General features: G+C 48.0%; 4 long non-coding RNA genes across 4 annotated transcripts; all 4 read left to right on the forward strand.

Annotated features, from left to right (window-relative positions):
- The first annotated feature begins 1,934 nt into the window (after positions 1 to 1,934).
- On the forward strand, positions 1,935 to 2,198 carry LOC118517073. The gene is made up of 3 exons (XR_004908256.1): positions 1,935 to 1,977; positions 2,034 to 2,112; positions 2,180 to 2,198. It is a non-coding gene; the product is annotated as an uncharacterized LOC118517073 (long non-coding RNA).
- Positions 2,199 to 6,582: 4,384 nt separating this feature from the next.
- Positions 6,583 to 6,846, forward strand: LOC118517075. The gene is made up of 3 exons (XR_004908258.1): positions 6,583 to 6,625; positions 6,682 to 6,760; positions 6,828 to 6,846. It is a non-coding gene; the product is annotated as an uncharacterized LOC118517075 (long non-coding RNA).
- A 4,385-nt stretch (positions 6,847 to 11,231) lies between these two features.
- LOC118517072 lies at positions 11,232 to 11,495 on the forward strand. Its single transcript, XR_004908255.1, has 3 exons — positions 11,232 to 11,274; positions 11,331 to 11,409; positions 11,477 to 11,495. It is a non-coding gene; the product is annotated as an uncharacterized LOC118517072 (long non-coding RNA).
- A 4,393-nt stretch (positions 11,496 to 15,888) lies between these two features.
- On the forward strand, positions 15,889 to 16,152 carry LOC118517074. Its single transcript, XR_004908257.1, has 3 exons — positions 15,889 to 15,931; positions 15,988 to 16,066; positions 16,134 to 16,152. It is a non-coding gene; the product is annotated as an uncharacterized LOC118517074 (long non-coding RNA).
- The last annotated feature ends 2,689 nt before the right edge of the window (positions 16,153 to 18,841 follow it).

Raw genomic sequence — 18,841 nt, forward strand, 5'->3', positions numbered from 1 at the left:
TTCAAAGTTGGCCGCGGTACCGTCGTGTCCTGCAGGAACGCCATATGCTCATAAGCATACCAACTGTGTTCTACAATGTCATCCGTCCCTGCAATCACGTTATACTTTGTTAGATACAAATAAATAAATAAAAATCCAAATTATTTACCTGCTCCAGTCACCATACTACGCGAAATGTCCTTGCGAATCCGTCTATAGGTGTTTGAGAGGTTTTTCCACTTTGCGTGGACAACCTCGTGCGAACGCCCCATAACGTTCGCAATTTCCTTCCATGCCTGGTGGCGGATCTCGGCATTTTTGTACATGCGATCCGTGTCCTTCCACAGGCATGTGTATGATTTTACCAACTCTATTAGTTGGAGAACTTCCTCCACCTCTTGAATTGGCTGGAATAAGAAATAGGAAACAAATTGTTAGTTATATAGCTACAGATTAAGTCCCTTGAAGGCCCTATATACAATATAAGTGTGGTATCTGTACCACCTCGAACATGTCCACCGGGGGAGCGTTCCCCTAAGCGGAAACTACTAAGAGGAAACCTCTAAACAGATTGAAAACTGGGGGTCCTTGCTTCTACTGGTCGGACAGGAGGGGAGTGCATTGTGAGTTTCACCAACCACCCCCCCCCCCACTCCGCGGCCACTCAGTCCATTGAATCTGCTGTTCAGCCAAAAAGGGGTCGAGGGGGGATCGATCTTTTGAGGATCCTTTATAAGCTCCTTAATGATCTTAAGTTGAATCCGCCGCTGCTGCTGTTACCTTTTTAACCTTTTTAACTTCATAAATTTCGTGATACTTACATTTTTTACTTGCTTCTGACCCGATTTCTCCATATTTTAAGCAATGAAAATTTTTAAGTAGCAACACTGCACAGCCAAACCGACAGACTAACTTGCGTTTCTGGGAAAGCGTTTAACGATCACTAAGGAAAAAGCATGGTAGGTGAAGTCAAAATGGTAAAAAAAAATTTTCCCAATTTTTATTATTCCGGAAATTGCTGTTCAACAAATCAAAAGCAATGAATTTAGCAATTAATGAATAGCAACAATTTTACCAAAACCAATCCATTTCCGTTTTATGTAAAGTATCAGCTGGTACATTTTATTTTATTTTGACCCTACCGCTAATGCTGTAGTTTCACTGTGTGCGGCTTAAAATCGATAAATTTAAAAAAATAACAATTTTCCATTCGTTTCATAAATCATTTCTTTATTTACATCATAAATATACAAAACAATATTGAACAGTATAAGAACATTGTATTTGTGATCGGTTGTTTATCGGAAACATTTGTAAAAATGTTGATATAATTACCATTTCGCGGGTTGGGTAAATTAGCAGGAAAATAGATAATATTCACAGCTTTCCTATAAATCATTCCATAATATCAATTAAGTGAGGAGAAATTTCTTCAAATATAGTATTGACGAAAAGCGCTACAATTCTTAACCATTTAGAAACATATATATTCATTTCCGGAATCATAACGGTGAATTTTTAAATTTATGTGTTGACTGTTCGTCGCACGACAGTTCAACTCCCCAACCTACCAGTGCTAACCACCACATCCCCGATCCGTCATCCAAGTCGCCGGCGTGTTTCCCGCATACATCGGGTTACAAGCCGGCGACTTGAGAACAATAGGTCGCTGGAGCTGTCAAAAGTCGCCTGTCAAAAGTATGTCCCGTCTACGCGAAGCTTTAGGCGATAATAAACACCTCAATGCTAAAAGGTTTATAAATTACCGACTTTATAAACCCGATCTTCGTGATGACACACCTTTCTTTCGCGATTGTACAAACCGTGGCTTCACGTCCCATCTTCTGTCAGTTGCCTCGTGTGTGTGTGCGTTTGTTTGTTTGTTTATTTGCTTGCTTGCTGTTTGTTACTTTCGCTATATTCTGTATTCGACTCTTGCCGTGCGGTTTTCTACTAAGCTGATACATCTAAGACTGCTAATTTGTGTGCGGGTCTAACGTAAGTTCCACTGCTCGTTTGTACCGTGGCTTGCCTAACTTGACCGTCCTTTCCAGGTATTATTGAGACAATTCGTCCTTTTGGCGTGTTATTCGTGTTATAGGGTCGGCCAGTCCGTCGTTCAGGGGCACGTAGGTAAGTGGTCTCGAATTAAGGGTGAGTTCGATCTCCGTGAACGTTGACAGCATTACTTCATCCGTAGGGCGCTTGGGGAACACGAACTGATTCAGTACCTTCTTCACGGAACGTACCAAACGCTCCCAGCAGCCGCCAAAGTGAGGCGCCAGTATGCATGACGCTGTGTTGAGGGACGCCGCTATCTCGAGATGTACAGCTCTCGACGTGAAGCAGAGAAAACGGGCCGAAGTAGTCGATCCCTGTGAAGGAAAAGGCACGTTAATAAAATGCGGTTCTTTGTTGTGGTAAATTACCCATTAGCGGTGGCTCCGGTCGCGCGTTGTTCACTTTGCACCACTGACAATCTCTCCTAACGCGTCGATATTCCCCCAGCAGTTTAGGGATGTGGTACCGCATCCTTAATTCGCTCAAAACCGTGTTGTGGTTGCCGTGTTTGTACCTTTCGTGGTGCTCCCGAATAATGAGATCGGTTCCGTAGTCTCGCCGAGGAAGGATGATCGGGTTCCGTGAGAAATTGTTGATGCCTACGCATTCCGTCAAACGTCCCCCCACTCTCAGGATCCTGTGGTCGTTCAGAATAGGCGAGAGCTTATAGATGCTGCTTTTCTTCTCGACCCCCCTTTTCCACGGGTGCTTTTGCGGGGTCTGTTTGCGCAAGCTGACGATTTCGCTGTTGTAGGCCCTTCCTGCATTGAATCAACCACTTTGCGTGAATTGGACGCCCAATTCCGTATCTCGAAGCCCCCTTTCGCGTGAATATAGCGAACCGTTTTAGCTTGCTCAGCAGCTTCCTCTTCCGTTTCCACGTTGACAAGCATGTCATCGACATAATGTTCCTCTTCGATGCATTCCACCGCTCGCGGGAAATCCTGCCGGAAACGTGATGCATTTCGGTTTTTCACGAACTGTGCGCTAGTGGGCGAGCATGCTGCACCAAACGTCATAACGGTAACCACGTAAACAGCAGGTTCGCCTCGAAGGTCGTCCCAGAATATCATTTGGCTGCGTTGGTCGTCCTTCTTCATTCTTACTCGATGAAACATCTCGCGAATATCACCGACGCTACAGCGGCGCTGGTCTTCACATGGCATGGCCGGGATTCAAATCCCCATGAGCAGTCATACAGCTTTTTGATGAAACTTTCGTTTTGTTTTTTTTTTATGTGGAGTTTCTGTTTTCCAGTCGTTTTAGCATAATTTGTGGCCGACCTTTTACCCGACGTGTAATGCGTTCGCGCATTTTCGCCTCGAGGACGCGTTTATTTAGACCAACGACGACGGTTTTGAGACGATAAGTGTCATCGTTTTTTTTTTAAACTATGTCGTCGCCTATGAACATGCACATTGTAATATTATTGTACCGGCACCAGTGATGGCACCGACGTACGCGTTGTACAAACAACCAGATCACTCCCATTGGCACTCCTTTTGCCCCCGGCCCCGTCGTTTTTAGTCCCCCGTGGGGGTAGTTGTGAAAAAATCACGAATTTTCAACACTGCCGCATAGACGCACGCCCATACAAACCTGGCCGCGTTGATCGGGCCCTTCTCAGGCGGCGTGCAGTACTGGCAGCTGTGCGCGCTGTACAAGCCATCATTCCCACTGGCGCACCTTTTCCCAGCATCGCGAATCACCGGCGTCGTTGTTAGTTTCGCCTCACAGTAGTGCGCCAAACACGCGCGCACCCAGCACTGCACTATAAACGCACCGCATTCATACTGGCCCGGCAACGCGGTCGCTTCTCGCACAATGTTTGAATATCGAACGGTGCAAGGTAATGAATTGTATGGGTGTAAATAAACAAATGATGTGTGTGCGTGTGTGTGTGTGTGTGTGTGTGTGTGTGTGTGTGCGTCATGTGTAAGTTGTGTTCGTTGCGCAGTGCTGTCTGCCCAGCACTGTGTATTGCCCAGGTGCCCATATACTGCTACGGGTAAAACCCAGTCAAGGAACCCTCTTCTGGGTGGTGGTGGTTGATGAAGTTTGTGAAGCAATTTTATTCGATCCTTCGATACAATCTCAAAACTGTGTACAATTATCAGACCAAACCATGTGTGTTGTGTTGTTCACGGGCAAAGCTGGTCCCTGAAATGCGGAATGGGAATGCGAATGGGAAGAAAACAAAAGTAAGCTTTAGATAGAAATAAAACTACATTTCTATGTAATTGAAACAGTGGCCGTGCAGTGGCTATTTATTGTTTATTTTAAATGCGTAATGGTCTAACGTAATGGTAAAGTAATCCTCCTTGGCCACCTCGTTCTCGTTGGTCGTTGGTCGTTGGCTATTCATGTGCCGAGCGCATGCGTCGTACCGTGGTCCAAAATCTAGCCGGATCTAGCACATTGAGCGGGTGCTGCGCTCGGTGGTATACCGGCGCGCTCTTCGGTCCTAGCATTTCGTCATCGTCCAAAAGCAAATGTGGAGCCAGCACCAAAAACAGCTGTTCAGCCCACCCTGGCAGGCGACAGCTGGCAAAGGCTAACTGCCAACATGGTAGCCCGAGATGCTCGATGCTCATGTGTAAGTATGTCGTAAAGGAGTCCGCCAACAGTGTCCACTTCCACGATCCCACTTCCAACAAATAAATTTCCGGACGGGTTGTAACATTTGTCTTGTACACGAGCAAAACGAAACCCCTGTCACCTATGCGCTCGAGCTCGAAAACAGTTCCCGGTCCTTTCAGTTCGAGGTTCTGGATGTGCGTCAATTTAGGTATGTAGAGATGGCCTACACGTAATTTTGCGCGCTTCGAATAGTTGTACGTCCAGCTCGTGTGCATCCCATCGGTCGACATGTAAAAACGCTTCATGTCGTCCGGCATAAAAACGAAGTTCTTGTATTCCCAAACCCTTAAATCTGCCGCTGTGCATGGTCCGTTGTCATCTGATGTCACGTTACTCACTCGTGGCAGCTCGTTCAGTTTTTTCTTCAATTCAAACGTCAGTTTCTCCAGGTGCAACGTATCGTTGCGACGGTTTCCGATCTTACGGCTGGCCATTTTCGATAAAATATGTTGCTGATATGAGACACAGTGGAAAAAGCGTCTGTTACACACGTCAGCTTGCTAAATAATGGTTTCAACGCATGCCTGACTTTTACTTATTAATTATTCCTATGGATGGTAGCAATGTGTGCTGAGATGTGTTTTCAATTCACACTGTTATTATCTAATGTTGTCTAGTAGGCATACAGCGATTTGCCGTGTTTCTCATGTTTTCAATTTAGTGTTTCGTGTTCCTTGTGCCGGCCTCGCATTCGCCCGTTACACACAGTGTTTGAAAGTGTATACTCGACGTTAATTCGACGTCTTTGCGTTGAAAACACCACAGGCGGGCGGCCTGCCCCCCGGACAGAATTCGGAGGCTTCCTGTTACCTCCGCTCGATCCAGTTACCAAATACACGAAAGAAAGCTCGCGCGAGTGATTTGTGTTTGCTGTGCACATCCTGCCAGGCTTACCAATGCGCGTGTGCTGAGTCTCTCCAGCATCCAGGACTGCCTGAGATGCGTGCAAGTGGCCATCGCGTGATGGAGAGTGTTTCGTGCGCGTGGATGTCTGCCGGTCTGCCGGGGGGCAGTGTGTTGTAATTGTTGTTTCACACGCTCTTCTGCTAGACGATACTTCTGGATGCTGAATGCGCGGTACGTCCAGTGCATACGTTGGGTGAGTAGTTTCGCATTCCGGTAACGATGACGGTAACATCAACCACCGTGTTCCGGACACCAACGGATGTGCTTGATTATACTCACGGTGATGTTTTTTTTTTTTTTTGCTCCGTCGCAGGAACGCACAGGAACGGAACATCTAGCCGTCGTTTGACGATGTACGAAACAAGGATTTGGGCATCGGGTAAGAGCGCACATACCGTTCACTTTCGCAAATTCAGCCAAATACTGTCACACGTTCTTAACCACTGTCCGTTTGTTGCAGCTCCCGATTGCAGCCCCGCCACGCGTCCAGGAAGTGGTCCGAGAATCAATATAGTGCTGGAACGCTCTCCTGAAGACACCGGTGTTGAAACGCGGTTGAATTTTTTAGAAATCTTTAATGCAGAGAGAAATCAAAAAATTAGTAAAAAATTAGTTCGTCGTTTCAACCTCGTTTCCAGACTGCTCTTGCTCATTCCCGTCGGGTAGACGCGAGCTCCCTTTTTCCGATCTTTCCTCTTCTTTCTTGTGTTCCTTTGCTTTCCAACATTGTCCCCCCAAGTGCGCCACGGTTAAATATATTTGTTAGGCGATAATAAACACCTCAATGCTAAAAGGTTTATAAATTACCGACTTTATAAACCCGATCTTCGTGATGACACACCTTTCTTTCGCGATTGTACAAACCGTGGCTTCACGTCCCATCTTCTGTCAGTTGCCTCGTGTGTGTGTGCGTTTGTTTGTTTGTTTATTTGCTTGCTTGCTGTTTGTTACTTTCGCTATATTCTGTATTCGACTCTTGCCGTGCGGTTTTCTACTAAGCTGATACATCTAAGATTGCTAATTTGTGTGCGGGTCTCACGTAAGTTCCACTGCTCGTTTGTACCGTGGCTTGCCTAACTTGACCGTCCTTTCCAGGTATTATTGAGACAATTCGTCCTTTTGGCGTGTTATTCGTGTTATAGGGTCGGCCAGTCCGTCGTTCAGGGGCACGTAGGTAAGTGGTCTCGAATTAAGGGTGAGTTCGATCTCCGTGAACGTTGACAGCATTACTTCATCCGTAGGGCGCTTGGGGAACACGAACTGATTCAGTACCTTCTTCACGGAACGTACCAAACGCTCCCAGCAGCCGCCAAAGTGAGGCGCCAGTATGCATGACGCTGTGTTGAGGGACGCCGCTATCTCGAGATGTACAGCTCTCGACGTGAAGCAGAGAAAACGGGCCGAAGTAGTCGATCCCTGTGAAGGAAAAGGCACGTTAATAAAATGCGGTTCTTTGTTGTGGTAAATTACCCATTAGCGGTGGCTCCGGTCGCGCGTTGTTCACTTTGCACCACTGACAATCTCTCCTAACGCGTCGATATTCCCCCAGCAGTTTAGGGATGTGGTACCGCATCCTTAATTCGCTCAAAACCGTGTTGTGGTTGCCGTGTTTGTACCTTTCGTGGTGCTCCCGAATAATGAGATCGGTTCCGTAGTCTCGCCGAGGAAGGATGATCGGGTTCCGTGAGAAATTGTTGATGCCTACGCATTCCGTCAAACGTCCCCCCACTCTCAGGATCCTGTGGTCGTTCAGAATAGGCGAGAGCTTATAGATGCTGCTTTTCTTCTCGACCCCCCTTTTCCACGGGTGCTTTTGCGGGGTCTGTTTGCGCAAGCTGACGATTTCGCTGTTGTAGGCCCTTCCTGCATTGAATCAACCACCTTGCGTGAATTGGACGCCCAATTCCGTATCTCGAAGCCCCCTTTCGCGTGAATATAGCGAACCGTTTTAGCTTGCTCAGCAGCTTCCTCTTCCGTTTCCACGTTGACAAGCATGTCATCGACATAATGTTCCTCTTCGATGCATTCCACCGCTCGCGGGAAATCCTGCCGGAAACGTGATGCATTTCGGTTTTTCACGAACTGTGCGCTAGTGGGCGAGCATGCTGCACCAAACGTCATAACGGTAACCACGTAAACAGCAGGTTCGCCTCGAAGGTCGTCCCAGAATATCATTTGGCTGCGTTGGTCGTCCTTCTTCATTCCTACTCGATGGAACATCTCGCGAATATCACCGACGCTACAGCGGCGCTGGTCTTCACATGGCATGGCCGGGATTCAAATCCCCATGAGCAGTCATACAGCTTTTTGATGAAACTTTCGTTTTGTTTTTTTTTTTATGTGGAGTTTCTGTTTTCCAGTCGTTTTAGCATAATTTGTGGCCGACCTTTTACCCGACGTTTAATGCGTTCGCGCATTTTCGCCTCGAGGACGCGTTTATTTAGACCAACGACGACGGTTTTGAGACGATAAGTGTCATCGTTTTTTTTTTAAACTATGTCGTCGCCTATGAACATGCACATTGTAATATTATTGTACCGGCACCAGTGATGGCACCGACGTACGCGTTGTACAAACAACCAGATCACTCCCATTGGCACTCCTTTTGCCCCCGGCCCCGTCGTTTTTAGTCCCCCGTGGGGGTAGTTGTGAAAAAATCACGAATTTTCAACACTGCCGCATAGACGCACGCCCATACAAACCTGGCCGCGTTGATCGGGCCCTTCTCAGGCGGCGTGCAGTACTGGCAGCTGTGCGCGCTGTACAAGCCATCATTCCCACTGGCGCACCTTTTCCCAGCATCGCGAATCACCGGCGTCGTTGTTAGTTTCGCCTCACAGTAGTGCGCCAAACACGCGCGCACCCAGCACTGCACTATAAACGCACCGCATTCATACTGGCCCGGCAACGCGGTCGCTTCTCGCACAATGTTTGAATATCGAACGGTGCAAGGTAATGAATTGTATGGGTGTAAATAAACAAATGATGTGTGTGCGTGTGTGTGTGTGTGTGTGTGTGTGTGTGTGTGTGCGTCATGTGTAAGTTGTGTTCGTTGCGCAGTGCTGTCTGCCCAGCACTGTGTATTGCCCAGGTGCCCATATACTGCTACGGGTAAAACCCAGTCAAGGAACCCTCTTCTGGGTGGTGGTGGTTGATGAAGTTTGTGAAGCAATTTTATTCGATCCTTCGATACAATCTCAAAACTGTGTACAATTATCAGACCAAACCATGTGTGTTGTGTTGTTCACGGGCAAAGCTGGTCCCTGAAATGCGGAATGGGAATGCGAATGGGAAGAAAACAAAAGTAAGCTTTAGATAGAAATAAAACTACATTTCTATGTAATTGAAACAGTGGCCGTGCAGTGGCTATTTATTGTTTATTTTAAATGCGTAATGGTCTAACGTAATGGTAAAGTAATCCTCCTTGGCCACCTCGTTCTCGTTGGTCGTTGGTCGTTGGCTATTCATGTGCCGAGCGCATGCGTCGTACCGTGGTCCAAAATCTAGCCGGATCTAGCACATTGAGCGGGTGCTGCGCTCGGTGGTATACCGGCGCGCTCTTCGGTCCTAGCATTTCGTCATCGTCCAAAAGCAAATGTGGAGCCAGCACCAAAAACAGCTGTTCAGCCCACCCTGGCAGGCGACAGCTGGCAAAGGCTAACTGCCAACATGGTAGCCCGAGATGCTCGATGCTCATGTGTAAGTATGTCGTAAAGGAGTCCGCCAACAGTGTCCACTTCCACGATCCCACTTCCAACAAATAAATTTCCGGACGGGTTGTAACATTTGTCTTGTACACGAGCAAAACGAAACCCCTGTCACCTATGCGCTCGAGCTCGAAAACAGTTCCCGGTCCTTTCAGTTCGAGGTTCTGGATGTGCGTCAATTTAGGTATGTAGAGATGGCCTACACGTAATTTTGCGCGCTTCGAATAGTTGTACGTCCAGCTCGTGTGCATCCCATCGGTCGACATGTAAAAACGCTTCATGTCGTCCGGCATAAAAACGAAGTTCTTGTATTCCCAAACCCTTAAATCTGCCGCTGTGCATGGTCCGTTGTCATCTGATGTCACGTTACTCACTCGTGGCAGCTCGTTCAGTTTTTTCTTCAATTCAAACGTCAGTTTCTCCAGGTGCAACGTATCGTTGCGACGGTTTCCGATCTTACGGCTGGCCATTTTCGATAAAATATGTTGCTGATATGAGACACAGTGGAAAAAGCGTCTGTTACACACGTCAGCTTGCTAAATAATGGTTTCAACGCATGCCTGACTTTTACTTATTAATTATTCCTATGGATGGTAGCAATGTGTGCTGAGATGTGTTTTCAATTCACACTGTTATTATCTAATGTTGTCTAGTAGGCATACAGCGATTTGCCGTGTTTCTCATGTTTTCAATTTAGTGTTTCGTGTTCCTTGTGCCGGCCTCGCATTCGCCCGTTACACACAGTGTTTGAAAGTGTATACTCGACGTTAATTCGACGTCTTTGCGTTGAAAACACCACAGGCGGGCGGCCTGCCCCCCGGACAGAATTCGGAGGCTTCCTGTTACCTCCGCTCGATCCAGTTACCAAATACACGAAAGAAAGCTCGCGCGAGTGATTTGTGTTTGCTGTGCACATCCTGCCAGGCTTACCAATGCGCGTGTGCTGAGTCTCTCCAGCATCCAGGACTGCCTGAGATGCGTGCAAGTGGCCATCGCGTGATGGAGAGTGTTTCGTGCGCGTGGATGTCTGCCGGTCTGCCGGGGGGCAGTGTGTTGTAATTGTTGTTTCACACGCTCTTCTGCTAGACGATACTTCTGGATGCTGAATGCGCGGTACGTCCAGTGCATACGTTGGGTGAGTAGTTTCGCATTCCGGTAACGATGACGGTAACATCAACCACCGTGTTCCGGACACCAACGGATGTGCTTGATTATACTCACGGTGATGTTTTTTTTTTTTTTTGCTCCGTCGCAGGAACGCACAGGAACGGAACATCTAGCCGTCGTTTGACGATGTACGAAACAAGGATTTGGGCATCGGGTAAGAGCGCACATACCGTTCACTTTCGCAAATTCAGCCAAATACTGTCACACGTTCTTAACCACTGTCCGTTTGTTGCAGCTCCCGATTGCAGCCCCGCCACGCGTCCAGGAAGTGGTCCGAGAATCAATATAGTGCTGGAACGCTCTCCTGAAGACACCGGTGTTGAAACGCGGTTGAATTTTTTAGAAATCTTTAATGCAGAGAGAAATCAAAAAATTAGTAAAAAATTAGTTCGTCGTTTCAACCTCGTTTCCAGACTGCTCTTGCTCATTCCCGTCGGGTAGACGCGAGCTCCCTTTTTCCGATCTTTCCTCTTCTTTCTTGTGTTCCTTTGCTTTCCAACATTGTCCCCCCAAGTGCGCCACGGTTAAATATATTTGTTAGGCGATAATAAACACCTCAATGCTAAAAGGTTTATAAATTACCGACTTTATAAACCCGATCTTCGTGATGACACACCTTTCTTTCGCGATTGTACAAACCGTGGCTTCACGTCCCATCTTCTGTCAGTTGCCTCGTGTGTGTGTGCGTTTGTTTGTTTGTTTATTTGCTTGCTTGCTGTTTGTTACTTTCGCTATATTCTGTATTCGACTCTTGCCGTGCGGTTTTCTACTAAGCTGATACATCTAAGACTGCTAATTTGTGTGCGGGTCTAACGTAAGTTCCACTGCTCGTTTGTACCGTGGCTTGCCTAACTTGACCGTCCTTTCCAGGTATTATTGAGACAATTCGTCCTTTTGGCGTGTTATTCGTGTTATAGGGTCGGCCAGTCCGTCGTTCAGGGGCACGTAGGTAAGTGGTCTCGAATTAAGGGTGAGTTCGATCTCCGTGAACGTTGACAGCATTACTTCATCCGTAGGGCGCTTGGGGAACACGAACTGATTCAGTACCTTCTTCACGGAACGTACCAAACGCTCCCAGCAGCCGCCAAAGTGAGGCGCCAGTATGCATGACGCTGTGTTGAGGGACGCCGCTATCTCGAGATGTACAGCTCTCGACGTGAAGCAGAGAAAACGGGCCGAAGTAGTCGATCCCTGTGAAGGAAAAGGCACGTTAATAAAATGCGGTTCTTTGTTGTGGTAAATTACCCATTAGCGGTGGCTCCGGTCGCGCGTTGTTCACTTTGCACCACTGACAATCTCTCCTAACGCGTCGATATTCCCCCAGCAGTTTAGGGATGTGGTACCGCATCCTTAATTCGCTCAAAACCGTGTTGTGGTTGCCGTGTTTGTACCTTTCGTGGTGCTCCCGAATAATGAGATCGGTTCCGTAGTCTCGCCGAGGAAGGATGATCGGGTTCCGTGAGAAATTGTTGATGCCTACGCATTCCGTCAAACGTCCCCCCACTCTCAGGATCCTGTGGTCGTTCAGAATAGGCGAGAGCTTATAGATGCTGCTTTTCTTCTCGACCCCCCTTTTCCACGGGTGCTTTTGCGGGGTCTGTTTGCGCAAGCTGACGATTTCGCTGTTGTAGGCCCTTCCTGCATTGAATCAACCACCTTGCGTGAATTGGACGCCCAATTCCGTATCTCGAAGCCCCCTTTCGCGTGAATATAGCGAACCGTTTTAGCTTGCTCAGCAGCTTCCTCTTCCGTTTCCACGTTGACAAGCATGTCATCGACATAATGTTCCTCTTCGATGCATTCCACCGCTCGCGGGAAATCCTGCCGGAAACGTGATGCATTTCGGTTTTTCACGAACTGTGCGCTAGTGGGCGAGCATGCTGCACCAAACGTCATAACGGTAACCACGTAAACAGCAGGTTCGCCTCGAAGGTCGTCCCAGAATATCATTTGGCTGCGTTGGTCGTCCTTCTTCATTCCTACTCGATGGAACATCTCGCGAATATCACCGACGCTACAGCGGCGCTGGTCTTCACATGGCATGGCCGGGATTCAAATCCCCATGAGCAGTCATACAGCTTTTTGATGAAACTTTCGTTTTGTTTTTTTTTTTTATGTGGAGTTTCTGTTTTCCAGTCGTTTTAGCATAATTTGTGGCCGACCTTTTACCCGACGTTTAATGCGTTCGCGCATTTTCGCCTCGAGGACGCGTTTATTTAGACCAACGACGACGGTTTTGAGACGATAAGTGTCATCGTTTTTTTTTTAAACTATGTCGTCGCCTATGAACATGCACATTGTAATATTATTGTACCGGCACCAGTGATGGCACCGACGTACGCGTTGTACAAACAACCAGATCACTCCCATTGGCACTCCTTTTGCCCCCGGCCCCGTCGTTTTTAGTCCCCCGTGGGGGTAGTTGTGAAAAAATCACGAATTTTCAACACTGCCGCATAGACGCACGCCCATACAAACCTGGCCGCGTTGATCGGGCCCTTCTCAGGCGGCGTGCAGTACTGGCAGCTGTGCGCGCTGTACAAGCCATCATTCCCACTGGCGCACCTTTTCCCAGCATCGCGAATCACCGGCGTCGTTGTTAGTTTCGCCTCACAGTAGTGCGCCAAACACGCGCGCACCCAGCACTGCACTATAAACGCACCGCATTCATACTGGCCCGGCAACGCGGTCGCTTCTCGCACAATGTTTGAATATCGAACGGTGCAAGGTAATGAATTGTATGGGTGTAAATAAACAAATGATGTGTGTGCGTGTGTGTGTGTGTGTGTGTGTGTGTGTGTGTGTGTGTGTGCGTCATGTGTAAGTTGTGTTCGTTGCGCAGTGCTGTCTGCCCAGCACTGTGTATTGCCCAGGTGCCCATATACTGCTACGGGTAAAACCCAGTCAAGGAACCCTCTTCTGGGTGGTGGTGGTTGATGAAGTTTGTGAAGCAATTTTATTCGATCCTTCGATACAATCTCAAAACTGTGTACAATTATCAGACCAAACCATGTGTGTTGTGTTGTTCACGGGCAAAGCTGGTCCCTGAAATGCGGAATGGGAATGCGAATGGGAAGAAAACAAAAGTAAGCTTTAGATAGAAATAAAACTACATTTCTATGTAATTGAAACAGTGGCCGTGCAGTGGCTATTTATTGTTTATTTTAAATGCGTAATGGTCTAACGTAATGGTAAAGTAATCCTCCTTGGCCACCTCGTTCTCGTTGGTCGTTGGTCGTTGGCTATTCATGTGCCGAGCGCATGCGTCGTACCGTGGTCCAAAATCTAGCCGGATCTAGCACATTGAGCGGGTGCTGCGCTCGGTGGTATACCGGCGCGCTCTTCGGTCCTAGCATTTCGTCATCGTCCAAAAGCAAATGTGGAGCCAGCACCAAAAACAGCTGTTCAGCCCACCCTGGCAGGCGACAGCTGGCAAAGGCTAACTGCCAACATGGTAGCCCGAGATGCTCGATGCTCATGTGTAAGTATGTCGTAAAGGAGTCCGCCAACAGTGTCCACTTCCACGATCCCACTTCCAACAAATAAATTTCCGGACGGGTTGTAACATTTGTCTTGTACACGAGCAAAACGAAACCCCTGTCACCTATGCGCTCGAGCTCGAAAACAGTTCCCGGTCCTTTCAGTTCGAGGTTCTGGATGTGCGTCAATTTAGGTATGTAGAGATGGCCTACACGTAATTTTGCGCGCTTCGAATAGTTGTACGTCCAGCTCGTGTGCATCCCATCGGTCGACATGTAAAAACGCTTCATGTCGTCCGGCATAAAAACGAAGTTCTTGTATTCCCAAACCCTTAAATCTGCCGCTGTGCATGGTCCGTTGTCATCTGATGTCACGTTGCTCACTCGTGGCAGCTCGTTCAGTTTTTTCTTCAATTCAAACGTCAGTTTCTCCAGGTGCAACGTATCGTTGCGACGGTTTCCGATCTTACGGCTGGCCATTTTCGATAAAATATGTTGCTGATATGAGACACAGTGGAAAAAGCGTCTGTTACACACGTCAGCTTGCTAAATAATGGTTTCAACGCATGCCTGACTTTTACTTATTAATTATTCCTATGGATGGTAGCAATGTGTGCTGAGATGTGTTTTCAATTCACACTGTTATTATCTAATGTTGTCTAGTAGGCATACAGCGATTTGCCGTGTTTCTCATGTTTTCAATTTAGTGTTTCGTGTTCCTTGTGCCGGCCTCGCATTCGCCCGTTACACACAGTGTTTGAAAGTGTATACTCGACGTTAATTCGACGTCTTTGCGTTGAAAACACCACAGGCGGGCGGCCTGCCCCCCGGACAGAATTCGGAGGCTTCCTGTTACCTCCGCTCGATCCAGTTACCAAATACACGAAAGAAAGCTCGCGCGAGTGATTTGTGTTTGCTGTGCACATCCTGCCAGGCTTACCAATGCGCGTGTGCTGAGTCTCTCCAGCATCCAGGACTGCCTGAGATGCGTGCAAGTGGCCATCGCGTGATGGAGAGTGTTTCGTGCGCGTGGATGTCTGCCGGTCTGCCGGGGGGCAGTGTGTTGTAATTGTTGTTTCACACGCTCTTCTGCTAGACGATACTTCTGGATGCTGAATGCGCGGTACGTCCAGTGCATACGTTGGGTGAGTAGTTTCGCATTCCGGTAACGATGACGGTAACATCAACCACCGTGTTCCGGACACCAACGGATGTGCTTGATTATACTCACGGTGATGTTTTTTTTTTTTTTTTGCTCCGTCGCAGGAACGCACAGGAACGGAACATCTAGCCGTCGTTTGACGATGTACGAAACAAGGATTTGGGCATCGGGTAAGAGCGCACATACCGTTCACTTTCGCAAATTCAGCCAAATACTGTCACACGTTCTTAACCACTGTCCGTTTGTTGCAGCTCCCGATTGCAGCCCCGCCACGCGTCCAGGAAGTGGTCCGAGAATCAATATAGTGCTGGAACGCTCTCCTGAAGACACCGGTGTTGAAACGCGGTTGAATTTTTTAGAAATCTTTAATGCAGAGAGAAATCAAAAAATTAGTAAAAAATTAGTTCGTCGTTTCAACCTCGTTTCCAGACTGCTCTTGCTCATTCCCGTCGGGTAGACGCGAGCTCCCTTTTTCCGATCTTTCCTCTTCTTTCTTGTGTTCCTTTGCTTTCCAACATTGTCCCCCCAAGTGCGCCACGGTTAAATATATTTGTTAGGCGATAATAAACACCTCAATGCTAAAAGGTTTATAAATTACCGACTTTATAAACCCGATCTTCGTGATGACACACCTTTCTTTCGCGATTGTACAAACCGTGGCTTCACGTCCCATCTTCTGTCAGTTGCCTCGTGTGTGTGTGCGTTTGTTTGTTTGTTTATTTGCTTGCTTGCTGTTTGTTACTTTCGCTATATTCTGTATTCGACTCTTGCCGTGCGGTTTTCTACTAAGCTGATACATCTAAGACTGCTAATTTGTGTGCGGGTCTAACGTAAGTTCCACTGCTCGTTTGTACCGTGGCTTGCCTAACTTGACCGTCCTTTCCAGGTATTATTGAGACAATTCGTCCTTTTGGCGTGTTATTCGTGTTATAGGGTCGGCCAGTCCGTCGTTCAGGGGCACGTAGGTAAGTGGTCTCGAATTAAGGGTGAGTTCGATCTCCGTGAACGTTGACAGCATTACTTCATCCGTAGGGCGCTTGGGGAACACGAACTGATTCAGTACCTTCTTCACGGAACGTACCAAACGCTCCCAGCAGCCGCCAAAGTGAGGCGCCAGTATGCATGACGCTGTGTTGAGGGACGCCGCTATCTCGAGATGTACAGCTCTCGACGTGAAGCAGAGAAAACGGGCCGAAGTAGTCGATCCCTGTGAAGGAAAAGGCACGTTAATAAAATGCGGTTCTTTGTTGTGGTAAATTACCCATTAGCGGTGGCTCCGGTCGCGCGTTGTTCACTTTGCACCACTGACAATCTCTCCTAACGCGTCGATATTCCCCCAGCAGTTTAGGGATGTGGTACCGCATCCTTAATTCGCTCAAAACCGTGTTGTGGTTGCCGTGTTTGTACCTTTCGTGGTGCTCCCGAATAATGAGATCGGTTCCGTAGTCTCGCCGAGGAAGGATGATCGGGTTCCGTGAGAAATTGTTGATGCCTACGCATTCCGTCAAACGTCCCCCCACTCTCAGGATCCTGTGGTCGTTCAGAATAGGCGAGAGCTTATAGATGCTGCTTTTCTTCTCGACCCCCCTTTTCCACGGGTGCTTTTGCGGGGTCTGTTTGCGCAAGCTGACGATTTCGCTGTTGTAGGCCCTTCCTGCATTGAATCAACCACCTTGCGTGAATTGGACGCCCAATTCCGTATCTCGAAGCCCCCTTTCGCGTGAATATAGCGAACCGTTTTAGCTTGCTCAGCAGCTTCCTCTTCCGTTTCCACGTTGACAAGCATGTCATCGACATAATGTTCCTCTTCGATGCATTCCACCGCTCGCGGGAAATCCTGCCGGAAACGTGATGCATTTCGGTTTTTCACGAACTGTGCGCTAGTGGGCGAGCATGCTGCACCAAACGTCATAACGGTAACCACGTAAACAGCAGGTTCGCCTCGAAGGTCGTCCCAGAATATCATTTGGCTGCGTTGGTCGTCCTTCTTCATTCCTACTCGATGGAACATCTCGCGAATATCACCGACGCTACAGCGGCGCTGGTCTTCACATGGCATGGCCGGGATTCAAATCCCCATGAGCAGTCATACAGCTTTTTGATGAAACTTTCGTTTTGTTTTTTTTTTTATGTGGAGTTTCTGTTTTCCAGTCGTTTTAGCATAATTTGTGGCCGACCTTTTACCCGACGTTTAATGCGTTCGCGCATTTTCGCCTCGAGGACGCGTTTATTTAGACCAACGACGACGGTTTTGAGACGATAAGTGTCATCGTTTTTTTTTTAAACTATGTCGTCGCCTATGAACATGCACATTGTAATATTATTGTACCGGCACCAGTGATGGCACCGACGTACGCGTTGTACAAACAACCAGATCACTCCCATTGGCACTCCTTTTGCCCCCGGCCCCGTCGTTTTTAGTCCCCCGTGGGGGTAGTTGTGAAAAAATCACGAATTTTCAACACTGCCGCATAGACGCACGCCCATACAAACCTGGCCGCGTTGATCGGGCCCTTCTCAGGCGGCGTGCAGTACTGGCAGCTGTGCGCGCTGTACAAGCCATCATTCCCACTGGCGCACCTTTTCCCAGCATCGCGAATCACCGGCGTCGTTGTTAGTTTCGCCTCACAGTAGTGCGCCAAACACGCGCGCACCCAGCACTGCACTATAAACGCACCGCATTCATACTGGCCCGGCAACGCGGTCGCTTCTCGCACAATGTTTGAATATCGAACGGTGCAAGGTAATGAATTGTATGGGTGTAAATAAACAAATGATGTGTGTGCGTGTGTGTGTGTGTGTGTGTGTGTGTGTGTGTGTGTGCGTCATGTGTAAGTTGTGTTCGTTGCGCAGTGCTGTCTGCCCAGCACTGTGTATTGCCCAGGTGCCCATATACTGCTACGGGTAAAACCCAGTCAAGGAACCCTCTTCTGGGTGGTGGTGGTTGATGAAGTTTGTGAAGCAATTTTATTCGATCCTTCGATACAATCTCAAAACTGTGTACAATTATCAGACCAAACCATGTGTGTTGTGTTGTTCACGGGCAAAGCTGGTCCCTGAAATGCGGAATGGGAATGCGAATGGGAAGAAAACAAAAGTAAGCTTTAGATAGAAATAAAACTACATTTCTATGTAATTGAAACAGTGGCCGTGCAGTGGCTATTTATTGTTTATTTTAAATGCGTAATGGTCTAACGTAATGGTAAAGTAATCCTCCTTGGCCACCTCGTTCTCGTTGGTCGTTGGTCGTTGGCTATTCATGTGCCGAGCGCATGCGTCGTACCGTGGTCCAAAATCTAGCCGGATCTAGCACATTGAGCGGGTGCTGCGCTCGGTGGTATACCGGCGCGCTCTTCGGTCCTAGCATTTCGTCATCGTCCAAAAGCAAATGTGGAGCCAGCACCAAAAACAGCTGTTCAGCCCACCCTGGCAGGCGACAGCTGGCAAAGGCTAACTGCCAACATGGTAGCCCGAGATGCTCGATGCTCATGTGTAAGTATGTCGTAAAGGAGTCCGCCAACAGTGTCCACTTCCACGATCCCACTTCCAACAAATAAATTTCCGGACGGGTTGTAACATTTGTCTTGTACACGAGCAAAACGAAACCCCTGTCACCTATGCGCTCGAGCTCGAAAACAGTTCCCGGTCCTTTCAGTTCGAGGTTCTGGATGTGCGTCAATTTAGGTATGTAGAGATGGCCTACACGTAATTTTGCGCGCTTCGAATAGTTGTACGTCCAG

The sequence above is a fragment of the Anopheles stephensi genome, unplaced genomic scaffold (assembly GCF_013141755.1).
Source record: "Anopheles stephensi strain Indian unplaced genomic scaffold, UCI_ANSTEP_V1.0 ucontig457, whole genome shotgun sequence".
Lineage (NCBI taxonomy): Eukaryota > Metazoa > Arthropoda > Insecta > Diptera > Culicidae > Anopheles > Anopheles stephensi.